Here is an 18,464-nt window from a genome sequence, read left to right as displayed (position 1 = left end):
ACCATCACATCTTAGATCCAGGAATGGAACTGAGGATTGACAAAGGGGGGTCCCAGCTAAGTGACAGTACTCCCACTGATGCAGCCCTCCAAGCACTCTCACGACTGCCTGTCCTGACCAGCTCACCTAGAGCCCGAGCTTGGACTGCTGCCAACACAATCCGTTGCCTCTCCGTGGCAATCAAGTACGCACTCGCCCTGGGCCTGGCCTTCATCCTATCCCAAGGGATCAAAGGGATGCAAGAATCCACGGACAGGTGCTTATCTGCTCTCCCTCAAGGACCAGTAGGAACCACCTGCTGCGTGACCATCCGGATCCATGTGCCATCGAACTTGGTTACCGTCCAACGAAGTCCGCACAGGAACTTCGTTGGCCGAAAGGGGGAATCTGTAGCGTATGCACACGTATCAGGATAATCAATAAACTTTGGAATGTTCAGAATGCTTTTAGCATGCTGGACTGGGTTGTAAAACCCCCCAGAGACTGACCAGATCCACATTCCAACACCCCACACACACAGGGACACACAAAAACACACACACAGACAGACACAGAAACACACAATCATACATTTTCAACTGTATTTGTAAACTACCACTATGCTGAAATATATATTTCATATATTTTTAGGGCCTATGCATGTTTCCTAGTGTTTAAATGAGTGTATTTGTGCTAGTGTGCATTTTAACGATATAATTTTGTCTGTAAACCATAACTTCTCTCCTATGCCTTTCTGACCTATCGAGTTTGGTCTCTCCGTAAAGCTCCGGACACGAGCTATTCACTGAGATATGTCACACCGCTGATAAATGCATTTTTCTATGTGTTTAATGATACTGTGAAGAACACACTCCATTTGGAGATCTGAATTGATAGTCATAACTCATGCAGATTAAGTCGTGAGGCCAAGCAAAGGAAAAGCTTTCCCGCCAACTTTGCACCCATGTTATTGGCTACCCCACCTCAAGGAGGTGTGTCGGCTTATCTGTCATAAAAGCAAAGACGCACAATTCCAGACTCTCTCTCTCCCGTGTTCTCTCCCGATTGTCTCACGAGCATCTCGTGCACGTTTTTCCCGGACCCCTCCGGTGACCACGCGCTGCCACCGCGCTCAGCTTCGGGATCGCCATCTTCCAGCGAAACTCACTCTCGTCCTCAGTTCAAACCTTCCCGCTGAACGGAGGAAGCCAACGAACTGCACCAGCGCTAACCTGAAATTCGACACACGCAACCAATGCAAGTATACTGCCGTTTCTCAATCTTAGATGATGAAACTGATTTCCGTGCTGGCTTAGGACTGGTTGTGAGTTTGCTACTTGCCTTCTCTCTCTTTCCTTCTCTACTTCTATTCTTGTACATAGGTGTGTATTTTCTTGTATATATATTTAGAACCTCTGTATTCGTAGTTTGCATATATTAAAACGTTATTCATGCTCGATTGTTCTGTTTGTTCTTTCAGCGGAAAACCCAAGTCACTTTAACGTTTTTTTCGATCGCTTTATGCTTTAGTTATTTTCATGGCCAGAGAATAACTCCGTTTATAATATTCTGTGAGGGACTTAGTTTGCTGGACAAACGAGCAGTTTCTCTAAATAATTATTAAACCAGAACTAATCATATATGTAATTGATTATAATTCGTTGTAATTGATTCACAATATATGTTTAATTCCCCATTGGGTCGATATATGAATCATAATTTATTCATAACCTTATGAATTATTATATTCATATTTCATCCATAAATTGATTAATAACCGCTACATTTCGTTACAACTCAGAGGGCATGTTGGTTTCCTCAGAAGTCTTTTGAGTTTGTTCAGGTGATTCTCATACTTGAAAGCACTGAAGTTGTCTAGCACGCCATGCTTTTTTGCATCATCTGCAAGATGTACAAGGCAGTGTGCATTATAGGACAGGAATTGTGGCCCATACAGTTGACCGAAGTGATTGACGAAGAGAACTAGTATGTCATTGGCATAATCACAGTAATCTTCCATCAGACTGTTGTTGCACAGGATGAAGATTCCCACAAAAAGCAGCAAGAAGTTTTTGTACACCTCTGTGGTAAGGAGATCTTTCAACATAACAGGTCCGGTATACAGTAAAAACTGCCTGAACTCTGTTGCCTTCCACCTGTCAATTTCCCTCAGTGCCCTTGGTTTCCTTGCGAACTCCATGGGCACGCTTCTCTGAGCATTCTTTACATACCTTTCTGTTAATGTGTTTATTTGAAATCCCGACAGCCTACAAGTGAGAGGACCCATCTTCAACCACAAGTGGAGAAGTCTTCTCATGAAGGTGCATGTAATCGAGGGGGATGCCAGAGACCATGTCCAGGGAAGTTTGTTCAAGGGGTGACATGCCATGATGGTGATCAGAATCGGTCTTGTTTCTGAAGCTCTCATTGGTTCTTAAAGGCATGTCGCTTCTTGGAAATGTCATCCTGTTTTCCAGGTACACTCCATCCTGTGTGCATTTTTCACATCCATGATAGCCTGTGTGACCTTTGATGTTTTTTAGGAATGCACGAGCAGGTGCGTCGCAAACCATCGAAGAAAGTTGTAAAGCTAACCTCACTCCTTCAAACTCAAATCCATTACCCAATTCATTTACTTCCGTGATGAAGTCTTCAAGATACTCGGTCAGTGAGGTAGGTTTACCTGTGCCACAAAATAAACCTATTGTCACTGGTTCTTCTTGTCTGATATTTTGCAGTGTTCCAAGAATGGGCCAGAACTGTGTTGACGAACTCTTGTAGAGGGGCAGACCATCGATGTTGACCTGAAGCTCCAATGTGTGAATGTTGGTCAGAATCTTGACATTCTGATGTAGCACCTCTGTGATTGAATTTAGTACTCCAAAATGGTAATACTGGCCACCAGCTTTGTGTTGTATTTGAGGGTTCCCACGCACCGTTCCTAGCAACGTTCTTGAGTCTTTTGGCAGATTCAAACTATGTTGACGTAGTATGTTTAGTAATGAAATTAATGCCACGTGTGAGATTTTGTTTTCAGTAGCCCAGGTTGCCAGATCTTCTTCTAGGGAAGTTGGATCGGTTTCAGACTTGCCATATTGACAGCTTCAGTCTCGTCAATCTGAGAGAGACAGTCCATAAATGTGTCTTCATCATCGATTTGACATTGACAGGCGTTATGTGAGTCACTGTGCATGCAACTCAACTCCTTCCCTGAAGTTGTTGCATTTATTGTCTGCAGTTGTTGATCCACCTTCTCCTTGGCTTTTCTCCTCAGCGTCCAATAGGACGGCTCATTGCAAGCCATAGTATTAAGACCTTAACACAAACAAACCCTTTTTTGTTGTTTGTTTACTGGCCTACCAATATATTTGCATCAACACAATTGATGTACTATAAAGCATCATCAGTTGAACTCAAAGGATGATGACTTCAGATGCAAAAGCCTCTAAGTGTCATCTAAAATATTCTTATAAAGTGAGCATTTTTATCAGGCTCCTGTTTTAAATAGAACTGCCATTAAAGTTAAATTACTGAACCTAAACATAGAAGCCTGATAAAGATGCACATTTTATAAGAACATTTCAGATGGCACTTGGATCTATTTGCATCTGAAGTCTACACAGACACATACATAACACGCACACAAAATTTTGAAGTTTGGGACTAGTAAGGAGGATATGAAGTTTCTTATGTTTTAGAAAGGCTATGTTTATCTGATAAAATACAGTAAAAACAATTGTAAAAAATGTAATTTTATTTAAATATTTAAGAATGGTATGGATTCCAGTGGTGATAATCCTTTGATAAGAAATGTTAGAAACATCAGAACGATTTCTGAAGGATCATGTGACACTGAAGACCGTATAATTATGCTTAAAATTCAGCTTTGATCACAGGAATAAAATACATTTTAAAATATGTTCAAAAAGAAAAGTTTTTTTTAATTTGTAATAAAATTGAGCCATTTTACTGTTTTACTGCATTTGATTTAATAAATGGAGTCTTGATCATATTTATACTCAATATAAACTAAATATCTTGCTGTATCATGCTGTACTTCATATTCAATCTGTTCTTTAAATGAGAGTATTGAATAGCAAGTGTCTCGCGGGAAGTGAATTCGGATTCTCTGTTTCAGGGCATGCGATTGGCTGTTCGCTGCTGATGTCACACTTTCATGTGCGCGCGCTCCAAGAACTCCAGTTCAAATCCCAAGTCGACGGATGGACGGAGTTTGATCGGCGTCATGGTACCAGCAAAGCATGCATGTCTTGGTTTCGTGAACTTGACTAAATCCCGTGATCTTGACTGTGTGTTGCACTGCCATCCTCGTACAGGCTCCTTCTGTGATTCACCAAAGCGCGTCTGAATTCAAGCTGGAAACGGCCTGCGCTCGGTCTGTCCCAGGGTGTCATCGTCACTCACGAAGGTAACGTTAATCATGTTTAACACGACCTGTTAGCTGTGCATGTTAACAAATAGTGGGTCTTGCATGGTCTAATGACCATCATATGTTTAGTGCTTGTGTAACTTAATCCGTCTGTGAAAAATGTGAGTACACTCGATAACATCCACTATGGTTTCGGATACCAAATACTTAAAGTGCTCTGTTTGATGGCATAAAATGGCGATTTTTGCATTCGGCACAAGTGTTAAGTAGAGCAGCACTTCAATTTTTACGTTACTTTTCTCTGCGCTGAGCTCCAGCCACAATTAAACACACTTGAAGTAGCTGTGTTGAGGCAAGTTGGAGCTAAACTCTGCAGGACAGCGGCCTTCAAGGACCGAGTTTGGTTTGGACACGTATGGTCTAACCAATCAGTATTGAGCAAAGCAACGCTTTAGATTTTCCCGCCCCGCCCCCCGCGGATGTTGTCAGTCACAGTTGTTGTAAGGAACGGAAAAAACGTGCCTGTAAAAACTCGTAGGCATTTTGTTTTAATTACGACGTTTGTGTTGGTGATTATTTATTGTCTGTGTATACATACATGTATAATAATATTTATTTCGAATATAATTAAACTTCAAGATATCAAAAGGCTGATTTAATACTGTATATACTTACCAACAACTCGCCGAACTGAAGACAAACTACAAACTTAAAGCCGACTAATAATGAACTAGAAAAACAACAAAGTAAAAAAACGTGTAACGACTGAACAGGAACGTAATATATACAGTTGGAGCTATTTACAGGTTATTAATGTGGGAAAATGAATAAAAAAAAGTTGAGAGTACAGGCTGAGGAAATCACAACGGTCATCTGATACAAATTATAACGGTCATCGGATATATATAGTATACGGTCACGTGACATTCATTCATTAATTCTGTTTAATTAATTTTTTAGTTTTTTTTTATTTATATTTTTCTGAGCTAGGTGTATATATAATATATATAATATAAAACTAATATATATAATAGTTTTATCACCATTATGTCAAAGACATTTTAAAATATCTATATTATGGCTTTATTCTTTTTACTAGCATAAATTTTATTAAACAATTTTATTTTTTTCCCCAAAAAAATTTAATACCCTACCGGTTAAAAATTTGGAAACATTACCTTTTTTTTTTTTTTTTTTTATGTTTTTGAACGAAGTCTCTTATGCTCATTAAGGCTGCATTTATTTCATAATAAATACAGAAAAAAACAAAAATATTTATATTAATACAACTTAAAATTATGGTTTTCTATTTTAATATACTTTAAAATCTAATTTATTCCTGTGATGGTAAAGCTGAATTTTCAGCATCATTACTCCAGTCTTCAGTGTCACATGATCCTTCAGAAATCATTCTAATATGCTGATTTGATACTCCGTTATTATCAATGTTGGAAACGGTTGTGTTGCTTAATATTTTTTTGGAACCTGTGATACTTTTTTCAGGATTCATTGATGAATAAAAGGTTAAAAACAGCATTTATTCAAAATATAAATCCTTTCTAACAATATAAATCTTTACTATCACTTTTTATCAATTTAACACATACGTGCTGAATAAAAGAATACATTTCTTTAAAAAACAAAACAAAATTACTGACCCCAAACTTTTGAACGGTAGTGTATATTGTTACAAAAGATTTCTTGTTTTAAATAAATGCTGATATTTTTAAACTTTTGAATCATCAAAGAATCCTGAAAAAGTATCACAGGTTATAAAATAATATTAAGCAGCACAACTGTTTCCAACATTGATAATAAATCAGCATATTAGAATGATTTCTGAAGGATCATGTGACACTGAAGACTGGAGTAATGATGCTGAAAATTCAGCTTTGATCACAGGAATAAATTATATTAAGTATATTAAAATTGAAAACCATAATTTTAATTTGTAGTAATATTTCACAATATTATTGTTTTTCCTGTATTTATTATGAAATAAATGCAGCCTTAATGAGCATAAGAGACTTGAAAACATTAAAAATAATGTTTCCAAACTTTTGACTGGTAGTGTAGATTAATCCTAAAAAAGAAAATAGGAAAATATATTTTAAAATGTACATTTTTATATATATATATATATATATATATATATATATATATATATATATATATATATATATATATATATATATATATATATATATATATATAATTTTAATCACTTCCCCCGATTTAAATGCCACACAATTTAAGTGGAACACAATGCAGTTGAGTTTGGTCATGACCTTTTGGTCTTTGGCCTTTCTTTTGCTTATGATGAATGTTTAAAAAAATGTTTACAGTTTAATGGAAGTTACACCCATAGTTTGTGCAAAGAGCTGTGAGGTGTAGGAAAAAGTTGGACAAACCTATGGAAATTATGAAAGATGGTAGCCTAAAAACATATTTAATATAAATATAAATGGAAAACAAACTGCCATAGCTTCATAACAAAAAGTAATCATGCTGTAATTATATTCATTTGTTTTATTAATGTTTGTTTACAGTGCATTTTATTCTGCTTACCTGACTCGCGCAGAATTCTGTCCTGTTTGGTTTCCATCATCCAGACACTCTGGCAACTGGGCTGTGTATGGAGGCCACCATTTTCTCCCACAAACTCCACTCTCAGGTATTTTTTATTGTTTTGCTGAAACAGCGTTGTGTGTGTTATCCACAGATCTGCTCAAAGTCGCACTGGATTTTCTCCTCATTGTAAGGTTGAGAGGTCCATCTATCACTCTTTTCCATGTTTGTAGAGTTAGTTCGTGGAGTAAATATATAGGCTGTAGTGTTGTCACAATACTGGAATTTCTAACTTCAATACGATACCTTAAAGTACCGATATTCGAAACCATTTTTGATTCCACGGGGGGAAATGTATATACTGTTACAGATTTTTATTTATTTATTTATTTTTTGTCTGTCCATCTATTAAAATTCTAGGCGATCAAAAACCACAGACTGTATAAAACCTTCTAATCTTAGAACGTAAACTGACGTGGAACCGGAGAAGTGCGAGGTGCTTCATAGTGCATATATCTCTAGAGTTAGCATTAACAAACCCAGCTCACAAGACGATAGAATTATTCCACTCCTGCCGCGGTGTGTAGAGCTGAAGTTTTGGCTTCAACTAAGCCAAAGAAGCTAAAGAAACCACTAAGGAGATCGACAAGAGTCATGTTGTTTGCAAAATAGGCCATGTTAAAATCCAAATACTCGAAACGCATTGAATCTGAGAGCTCACTTAACATCCCGATGTGACCCGCGCTGCTGAGTAGGGCTGCCCCCGACTAAAGACATTCCTAGTCGACTAACACTCCTGCATTTTAGCGATTAGTCAAATAATCGTTCATTTATGATATTAATATAAAAACTTGCGTATATACAAGGAAAGGTATAGTCCAAGTTGAAGTTTAACACTTCCATATGACAGAAAATGCTAACGCATATATTAGCGCGTTCAAAATGAAAACGTAAATAAATTAAACTTATTAGTAACTTAGGCCTAGTACAAAACAAGGCAAAAAAAAAACAACAACAAATAAATACTGTAACAAACGCTGTTTGGTATAAAAATAGTAAAATACAGTGGAAAATTAATGTAATTTTTATATTGTTCAAAAGTTAACAAATTTAACAAAAACGAACAATGTAAAAAAATGCACATGGCACAACGCCAAAACTTAGAATAAAAAGGCGGCAAACAAATCAACACCCTAAGTATTTGATTAAATTGTTTAGAACAACTATATTTAAGACAAAATGTGGAACAAATAATTTAAAGAACACTAATACAAATCAAAAATATCAGAGCAAAGCCGCAAACTGCCATTAAGACGACGGATGAGTCTTGACCTGAAACAACAAATTGCAAACATCAGACTAATTTTTCTTACAGAAGAAAAAACAACTTCTGCATTATATAAAAATGAATAAATAAAAATATGTATTTATTTATTTGTATAGCCTACCCGTTATAAAAAAATACCCGTTTTTTTAATATAGCCTAACAGATAGCAAACAGAAACACTACAAAAAGGAAATTAAGCATTCTTACCTAAGCTTTCAATTCGATTTTATTTATTTCATATTATGTGAGAGGAACACCAGCTTGTCCACATTGTTGGGAAGAAGGGAGCTTCTCGACTTGTTCACAATGAAGCTTTGAAAAGATGCGCTCTGATAGAGTGGATGTGGAAGGGATACAGTGGAGGCGTTCAGCTGCTTTAGCGAGCTTTATCGATGTTCATTTTTTTGCCACCATGCCAATGGTCCCGAATCAACCTTTGTTTTATCTGCCAAGTACATTTTTAGTTCATCCTTCTCTTCTGCATGCTCCTCCTCATCAATGGCCATCAGCATGGATATCTCGGCCTGCTTTTACTTTTTCGGTTCGCTTTCCCAAAGTGCGCTTTGGTATACCGCGAGGCACGAGATCTCGTTGATCTCTCGTTGCTTTGATGTCATGTCATACACTGGCTGCGTCCGAAAACCTAGGTAGCTGTCTTGCTGCCTCGCTATCTTATAAAAGAATGACTTGTACGGCAGCATTTGTGCATGAAAGTACCTCATGAAATTGATTTCGGACAGACTTCTGAGGCAGCGTAACAGTTTAATGATCTACTGCAATATAGCGCAAGCTTTGGTGAGAACTAAACAAATATTTAATTACTACAGTAGTAATTTCTCGATAGAAATTATATCAAAATTGAAATATGTTGATCAAAATCGTACATTTATACACAAACTGAGCACCAAACGCAACTTTCGGACGCCATCTTTATTTTTCTAGCTCAACTGTCACAGAATGGAAAGCACAGGATTGTGGGATATCAAAGGCAGCTAAGGATACATCCATGCTTCCTTCAAAAATCGATCTGAGGAAGGTATCTCATGAGAGAGGAAGTGAAGCTAACATTGGATTCGGACGTGCCTTGATGCCTTACTACCTTGAAATGTGTCCTCAGAAGGCAGCATTTTCCAGTTTTCGGACGCAGCCACTGACTGTGCAGCCCCTGATTGCGTAATTTTTTCACGTGATTTTTTTTGCGACTAACCACCTAATGAAAATGTATTCGACCAAGCCCTCTTCATATCGACTAACGTTTAGTCGACTATTTGGGGGCAGCCTTACTGCTGAGAGTGGCGTTTCGATAGAATATGTACTGCACACACACATATATATATATATATATATATATATATATATATATATATATATATATATATATATATATATATATATAATAACTCATCAAATAGACTGACTTCCTGTTGTTAAATAGTTTAGAAATTAAAAACTGTTATACTGTGAACCTTTAAAACATATGTACACACCTAAAGACTCCTGCAGTCTTTACTGTTTTCCCTTTACTTGGATTGCACACAATAGTGATTGTGATATAAATGCAAATGACAGTATTAAGTGTTTGTTTGTTTGTTTTTTTTGTAAGTTGTAAAGCAGAAGCCAGTTTAACCCAATTTATTATAAAAAAAGTAAAGAAAATCAAAAGAACAAACTGTTATGACTCATAGGTAGTCTGTGTTCACACTGGCACTGTTTGGGATTAAAGGGTCATGAAACCTCCTGTTTTAGCCTGGTCATTCAAACCTCAAAGCTCAAAAAACTCTGTAAAAATGGGTGTGTAAAGCTCTGGATAAGTGGGAGTGTAGAGGGAGGGAAGAGAATAACCAATGAAGCACAGACATAGAACACTCATTATAAAGAATAATGAATATTAATATATGAGCATGGAGAAAATGACGACAAACTCCCAAGCACAAGGGAGAAATGTGAAAGAATATTTAATAGGGCTAATAATAGGCTACTTTGATTACGTTTACGAGCACTGCACTCTCAAAATCAGTCTTTTGTCTATTAGAATTATTCAGTAGAATTATTCGCATTTGGCTGGTATTAATGTCAAGCTTTGGTTGTAGCACTGAGGAAACGAACAAACGATATGTCTCTGAATGACAAGAGACAGAGGCGAGAGAAGTGACACTTCCTCATACATAATACCGCAATTATAATTATAATCTTAAGCATACTACAGCGCAGTGATTGGATTAAATAAGCTTTATGTCATGAATATATGTAGAGAATCGCTCGAAATGGTCTACATCAGCATGTTCGTCCATGCCCATACTTGGGCCGAAAGTACACGATGACATCAGATTTTGTGACGTTGCTTCGCCTCAGCTTTTCAAACAGGAAGACAGAAATTGCTCTGAAAAATGCAAAAATAACTATTTTTCACTTATGAATAACATTGAGTACCTTTAGTTTTTTCAATGATGTGCAGCCTATACATATCTGTTTACATCTCAAAAAAAGTGTTTTGGGGTTTCATGACCCTTTTTAACAACAGCATTTACTTAGATGTGAGTCTCAGTGTCCTCTGCACACAGGAAATTACAGTAGTGTTTTGAATGCTGTATGATGTAATCAAAGTCAAACCTGTGTTCAATTTGTGACTATTAACTGTAATTATAGTGATGGTAGGGCTGGGCGATATGGCTTAAAAAAAAAATCTCCGATTTTTTCACACCAAACCCGATTTTCGATTTTAATCGATTTTTTTTTTTTCTATTTAAAAACAAACTACAACCGACAAAGAAATTGCTCAAAACAAATGTACTCTTTATTTTGTTCAGATTTTCGCTTATGCAGTTTAATCTAAATTTCCCCTTTGTGCATAAGTGTAACAGGAAACAAGCCTCAAAACATGCTTGTAAACGAGATGGCAGGCACTGCCATTGTAAACAGTGAAAATGTAGCTTATCAGTTTTCTATTAACTTCAAACTTGCAGTGACACAATGCACCTTCAAAATAAATTAAAATATAAATAAAAAATAAAATTGTGTGTCCCTCTTTGATAAAACACTTTTGGTTAAATAAATGTAACAAAAATGACAAAACTAGATCTATTACAAAAATACATACTTGTCACAGTAGTATTCATAAAGTGCAAACAAAACTTTAAACAGTTTTCCTGAATCCCTGAAATTGTAAACAAAATGAAACATCTGCATCCATTACTTTAGTTTCAACATTCTTCTTTTACGCATTTTTAGCCAGGAAGACAAGCCTGTCTACTACCTCTGGCTTGAGGCATGCCCGGTTACATGTAACAATGCCCCCTCCCACACTGAAAAGCCTCTCTGATGGGGCACTTGTAGCAGGGACAGACAAGTATTTTTTGGCCAGATTACTGAGCCTTGGGAAGTTTGGTTCATGACGTTTCCACCACTGAAGTGGATCAGTGTCTGGGTCTACCTCAGGGGTCAGTAGGTAAGTTGCCAGCTCTGTCTCGACTTTCACTGCCTCTGATTGGTGAGAAGATGACTCTGGCACATTCTTCTTGAAGAAAGCAGCTAAAGTCATTTTCTTATTGGGCGGAGGCTGTGCTTCTCCTTGGCTCACCTGGACTGCTGGACCAGGCTGCTGTGGTGAACTTTTTTCAGCAGGCAGACTCAGAGACATCAGCTCAGTGACAGCTCTTTCCTTGACTTGTTCAACCTTGTCTGGGTCAATGTAGGTTGTACGGAACCTGGGGTCCATAAGTGAGGACATGTCCAAGAGTTCATTCTTCACAGGGTCTCTGTATTTGTCATCAAGGTACTGCATTATGTTTCTTTTTATTGTTTTAGTGAGTTCGGTGTCTTCCTCCTCTGGCTGTAGGAGATTGGTTTTGAACAAATGCAGCACCGGTTTAATGTAGGAGACACTGACATAAGCCTCCCCGGACAGGGCATCTGTAAAATCTTGGAGTGGCTTGACAGCTTTATTTACAGACTCTAAAACCTCAATATCTTGCCAAGTGGGCACAAGATGACGGCTTTTCTTGTCGGACCCCAGGACACGGACTATGGCCTTCTCCTGTTCGAGAAATCTCTCTATCATTTTTTGCCGTGAACCCCATCTGGTCAGGGACTCAGTTACCAGCTGATGAGTGGGTAGACCAAGCTCAGCCTGTACTTCACTCATCTCTCGTCTTTTTTTCCAACTATAGGAAAATGTAGCAACCGCCTTTTTACAAACCCCAATGGCACGATCGATTCGTGGGTCCTTCACACCATTCTCTGTACAATAAATAAATAAAGAAAACAATTTTTAGTGTCACTATTGGTCAGTGTCAAAACAAGTCTTTTTCACATTTCCACATGTTATTTATAGGGCTGGGGCAGCCGCACACTAAGGGCACACACACACACCCACACCCACACACACACACACACACAATTATGATTAATCATGCATGTACATTTTGTGGAAATATGTACTGATTTTAGGGCTGGGCATATATCGCATGCGATTGTCACGCAAATTTCGTCAGTAAAGCCGGTTCCCTGATTACTGCTAAATCGCCATCACCTGCTTTCACCCAATATATGCCCAGCCCTAATTGATTTCATTAAATGCATTAATTACAACATGCATTAATTGGGCTGTTGAATGCATAGACATTAGACTCTTACCTATCGCGTTGTGCAGTTTATGTCCAAAGCACTGGAGGTTGGGCCACTCATTGTCTCTCAGAGCTTTTATTATGTTGGTGCCGCTGTCTGTTGTCATACAGACGAGTCGGTCTTCGTCAAGATTCCAGGAGGTCAGAGCATCTTTTAGCCCCTGCGCAATTATTTCACCTTTATGGTCATCGGGAAAGTAAGCTGTCTGAAGGCAGATGCTTCGCAGAGTCCAGTTTTCAATAAAATGCACAGTCAAACTCATATAGGGCTGCATCGTTCGACTCGACCACAGGTCCGTTGTGGCGGAGTAAAACGACACCCCCTCCAGCTCTCTAGCGATCTTTTCACGAGTACTGTTGTACAGGTGAGGCAAGGCAACTTCAGCAAAATATTTCCGGCTTGGTAGCACATACCTGGGGTCGAGAACTTTAATCATGTCAATAAACCCCGGCTTTTCCACAGTGTATATGGGTACCATATCTTTTGCTATATATTTCGCCACTGAATCCGTAATTGCTTTCCACCGGGGCCCTTTCTTGTCATAGGGGTTACAATTCAAAAATCTTTCTACGATTGTAGTTTGTTTTTTTGCGGGTGTGTGTGAACTGCGGTCTTGTTCTCTTCGTTGAGAGGCACACACCTCCCACTCGGCTGCATGCCTCTGTTTAAGATGCTGGAATAAATTTGTTGTGCTGCTACCTTTGGTAGCAACGGCTTTTAAACACACTTTGCAATGTGGCGTTATTTGTTCTGTGTCTGACACTAAAAAAGCAAACCAATTCCAAACAACGGATGAAACGGTGCCTTTCTTTGGAACGAGCTCTGCGCTGTTAACTGCCATGTTGTCTGTGTGCGGCTGACTGTAAGGAAAGCGGGGGGAGGGCGAGCCCACTCTGAACTACGGAAGCCTAAGGGGAGAGCCGGTGGTGGAAGTTAAAGAGAAAACCGATTTTCATTAAAAACAAATCGCCCTTAACGTCAAATTCGAGTTAATCGATAAAATCGATTTATCGCCCAGCCCTAAGTGATGGTGAGTAAAGTAATATCAAAGATGGCAACATCCATACAAACAAAAATCTTATCACAAATGACAAGAGTCCAATCAAGGAGTGACTTCATCTGTCAAGTCTGAACTAGCAGCAGCTTTTATAAGTGGAGTAGATTTGACTCGCATACAGACCACAAAACAGACAGGAACAGAGAAAGGGCTTCAAATAACCAAGCATATAGCTGATTGTGGTTTGCCCTGCCAGATGCTTCGGCAGATGTGTGTGGACTTGAGATGTTTCTCCAGTGTATGATTTGTTGGTTGTGTCCTTATCAAATGTTGGAAATAAATGAAGAGAAAAGGAGCACAGTAATTCTGACTAAAATATATATTTAGGTAAAATGCTTATTTTAAATGTAGGTTTAATATTCTACATGCATTTATGAGAGCACTAACTGTAAAGGGGGTATACATGTAATTACCACAGTTGTTACATGTATTTCAATTGCTGTTTATTTACTACAATTCAGATGAGTGAATTTGTGTTCCTCCTACCAGTTAACATTTGATCTGCATTTTTGTTTTTTTATTTTAAATATATTTTGTTTTAAAATGGTGGGCAAACAGTTTTTGTTTTTAGAATGTAACATTTTAACCTTTATTTACAAAAATACATTTACTATATTTGTTTTCTTTAACTTTTTTTAACAGTTTTCACATTGTTTGGAGGATGTAATTGGGCAGAATGTAGGGGCCCACTGAAATTAAGTCCCTTGTACCTGCATCAGTCTAGCTTTTGTAATAATCATTTCCTTATAATTATGAGCTAAATGGGGAAGCCAAAATCTGTCAGCAACTTCTACAGAGAGCTTTGGGCTGGTTGATCTGTGCTGATGATAGTATGTGGTAGTTAGAACATTGTTCAGTTTTATTTGTTACTCAGCTTTCACAGCAATGCTGGTAAATGAGCAAAATATATATAAATACTGTGAGAATCATCAATCTGAAGTCATTGGCACAGCTGCTGTGTGGCATCTAGTACTGAGGTTGTTGACCGTATTGTGTGCATGTTGCTGCCTTGTACATGGTGTTCACTGCCCAATATTGTTTGAGAAATATTTTATTTTAGTATTTTAACCCACAGTTAACTTGTACATTTCCTTATAAAATGCTCTAACATTTCTCCTATTTCTTTTCTCCACCAAACAGCTTTGGAGATGATTCAGCCTAGATGCTCAGATCTACCACTGGTCCAGCTTCATTCCCACATCTGGCACCAACGATTCATTAAGTGCAGTCCATAACCAGTGTCTGCACCTTGTCCATTGCAAATGTTATGGATTGTTCTATTAGAGCTCATTATAATCTTTGAGACTGGTGTTATGTAAAGGCTGTTGTGTGTCGTGAGTAAAGTTCACCCCCCTGTGAAACAGTTTCCCTTAGTTGTGAGAATATTTTACCTTCATGCTCTCAGCAGTTCCTACATTTAAAGTGTCTTTTTATTATTATTTTTTTCATTATTGAAATATTGTTTTAATGTTCAATCAACTTTGGGACATAATCAACTCTGGGAAGTTAGTATCATTAATTCTGTAAGGTGCTTTGAATCAAATGAATATTTGTATAGCGTGTTTCCTCCAAAGGCTGCTTTCTCATTCCTCAAACATCAAAAAGGTTCACCTTTGGCTTGCTCATTGGAGTTTGTAAGCATCATTATTTGGAACAAAATATGAAAATGGCTCGGTGTTACACTATTTCAGTGCATGGCAGAGAGTCGAAGAACCACCTGACACAAAGCCATGGATCACCCCTTATACAGAGCATGGTAGGCTATGAGGGGTCAAATTCATGCTTTCTGCATTACGAAATTACGTGAACAACACCTAATAAGCAGGTAGAATTACCGTTTGCTTGAAACAAGCTTACCTCAACTTGGCTGGCAAATTTTATTTATTTATTTATTTTTTGTCTGAGGGGTCAAACAAAGGGATAGATGAACAAACTGGCTGTTTTACATAATGGGTTCCAGAAAGTGTTCATATGAGCTTGTATTTTTATTAGTATTATAATTTATATATTCTGATTTGTAATCAGAAGTCACCCTTTGCAAATCATTTAAAGCATTTTAAAAATTAAATCCATGAATGCAGTGCTTATCATGAGTGCCTTTTTGATTATTCTGAGCCAAAAGCTATTTAAGTGTAAGTGCAAAATGTAAAACAGTGAAAATGTGTCAGTGAAACTGCATTTATCAATGCTGAATCTTCAAAACGTTATGTAGGCTACTCGTTGGGGGAAATGCAACATAACATGAATTCGATGCTTGTCAAATTGTATGCATAGATAATTAGTTTATATTTCCGTGTCTACACTGGACGCGTGCGGCGCGACGCGACTAGACCCGCTTTGTCACGTCCATGCAGACAACTTAATCAAGCGAGCTGCTAATCCGGCGCTGCATGGCTGCACGTAATTTCAAATATTGAAGATTCATCGTATAGACGTCGTATAGAGGTATGGACGACGGCTCATTCACCACTAAAAACGGAAGATGGAAGACGGATTTCAAATATTGAAGATTCGTCGTATAGACGTCGTATAGAGGTAAGGATGACGGCTCATTAACCACTAAAAACGGTCGATGGAATGCGATGTTTACCAAACGTTACGATCTTTCACAGACGTCTCCGCGACGTACGTGTGCTATCTGGGTTACTTACACTTAAGTGTTTGTTAAGCAACAATAACCGTATCTCCTTAACGTAAACTTAAACCCCCTCTCTGTCCCTCGAGTTTTGTCGGTTAGACCAAAGCGTTTTCCTTTGATTGAATGAATAATGTCACTGCTGCAACTGGATCGAGTTTAACTCAGTAATTATTCTTTTTGTTTACTTTTTGAGCGTCAATGGGACGCTATTCGCTTTACTGCGCAAAAAATCGACCTGCAAGTTATCGTTAACTAAATTAACGTTAGTCAACACAGTTGGTCAGGCTCCACAGTCGGCTAACGTTACTCAAAACACGATACAACGTTTTAAAATACCACTAAAAGTTTCCCCCTAACAAGTAACTAAACTTTAATAGCATATTTATGTGACAGTTGGAGCTATGACACTCACCTCGGGAAAAAAATATTGTCTTCTTTATCTCTCCTCAGTCACTTCAAGACGACGACGGCTCCAACGGTCCAACGACTCAATAATGACGCAGTTTTTCTCGAGTAGGACCGCTCGCGCACTGACAGCGTGCCTCTGACATGCACACTGATTGGCGCGTAGTTTTTTTTTTTTTTTCAAAGTGCAATAAACAATTACGCGAATGAAAAATACAGATGGCATATGGACATCATCATAATAGGTTATAAGAGCTACACAAATGAACAAAACATAAAAATAAAATAAATAAATAAAATGAAAATGAAAATAAATGTGCTTTGATCAAACATAGTTCTGGGTCATAAAAGATAGGCTATATTAATGCGAAGTTCTTTGGTGGGAATTGTTGGGTCTCTGTAAACATTACAAATAGTATGGTCTAGATATGCTCTATAGTAAAAGTACAATGAGATAACTTTATGTATTGGCGCTTTATAAAATTGAATTGAATACAGTGGTGTGATAAAGTGGAATCAGCTTCCAGCTGAGAATTGTTTTCCAGAGATTTTATTATTATTATTATTATAATAATTATCATTTATAATGTATAGGCCATTAATAAGCTATGTATGGATGATGATTTGAAAATGGTTTAAGTGTGGACTTGATTTGTAGGCCTATACTGTTATAATTTGTGTGTATATGCCTGTTGTGCTTTAATTTGAAAGTTGGGCAGGCCCCATTTTCATTAGCCTAAATTTTACTACCAATGGCAAAAAGCTGTTTTGAATCACTTTTATGCTTCTTCGGAGTCAAAAAGTCTTGTGTTGAGAAAAAAAGGTTGAGAACCATGTTATCTTCAGGGAATACACTTTATTAAATCCATTCCAACTAAATTAAGAGACTAAGGGAGAGAACCTGTTATTTTTATTTTTATGGCAGTGGTGCTATATAGCACCCTAACCACCCCAAAGAACCACTGAAGAACCACACAGGGGCTTTACAGGTTCTTTATACGGTATTGGTGCTATATAGCACCTTATCCACTCCAAAGAACCGCTGAAGAACCTTTTTTTTTTAGAGTGTAGTGCACTGATTCATCACTATTCTGTCTACCTGAAACAGTTTCTAAGCCAGCATATCTTTCAGTTGGCCACTCTGATGAACATGATGGTCCCTCAGAAACCTGTCCCTCAGGCTCAGCAGTCACTTCTGATATCTCCTGCTCTGATGAACTACAAAGGGTCAATGGGTAATAAATTCCTTTTATTAGAAACAGGCAAAAAAACAACAACAAACAAGCTAACAGAATAGAGCTGCACAATTATTTGGTAGTGATTGCAATCATGGGGGGTTTCTTCATTAGGGCAATTGGGCAAAGCACCACCAAAGTGCGAAAGGGAGGGATTTTTCTTCTTCAGTATTCAACCATACTTTTACGCTAGCTGTCACTGTTTGTTCAGAATCTGGATATAGTGCCAACCAGTGCCAAGT

General features: G+C 37.8%; 2 protein-coding genes and 1 long non-coding RNA gene across 3 annotated transcripts in view; 2 read left to right on the top strand and 1 right to left on the bottom strand.

The window, feature by feature from the left end:
- Positions 1 to 18,464, bottom strand: part of LOC137005681 (uncharacterized) — a 1,355,627-nt gene that overhangs the window by 741,840 nt on the left and 595,323 nt on the right. The gene's annotated exons all lie outside the window — the stretch shown is intronic.
- Positions 1 to 18,464, top strand: part of LOC137005873 (zinc finger protein 721-like) — a 400,429-nt gene that overhangs the window by 305,634 nt on the left and 76,331 nt on the right. The window lies entirely within an intron of this gene.
- Positions 4,277 to 15,256, top strand: LOC137007805 (uncharacterized). The gene is made up of 3 exons (XR_010892666.1): positions 4,277 to 4,408; positions 6,919 to 7,043; positions 15,085 to 15,256. It is a non-coding gene; the product is annotated as an uncharacterized lncRNA (long non-coding RNA).

The sequence above is a fragment of the Chanodichthys erythropterus genome, chromosome 3 (assembly GCF_024489055.1).
Source record: "Chanodichthys erythropterus isolate Z2021 chromosome 3, ASM2448905v1, whole genome shotgun sequence".
Lineage (NCBI taxonomy): Eukaryota > Metazoa > Chordata > Actinopteri > Cypriniformes > Xenocyprididae > Chanodichthys > Chanodichthys erythropterus.
The sequence above is the reverse complement of the archived record's forward strand: the minus strand, read 5'-3'. Positions and strand labels throughout refer to the sequence as shown.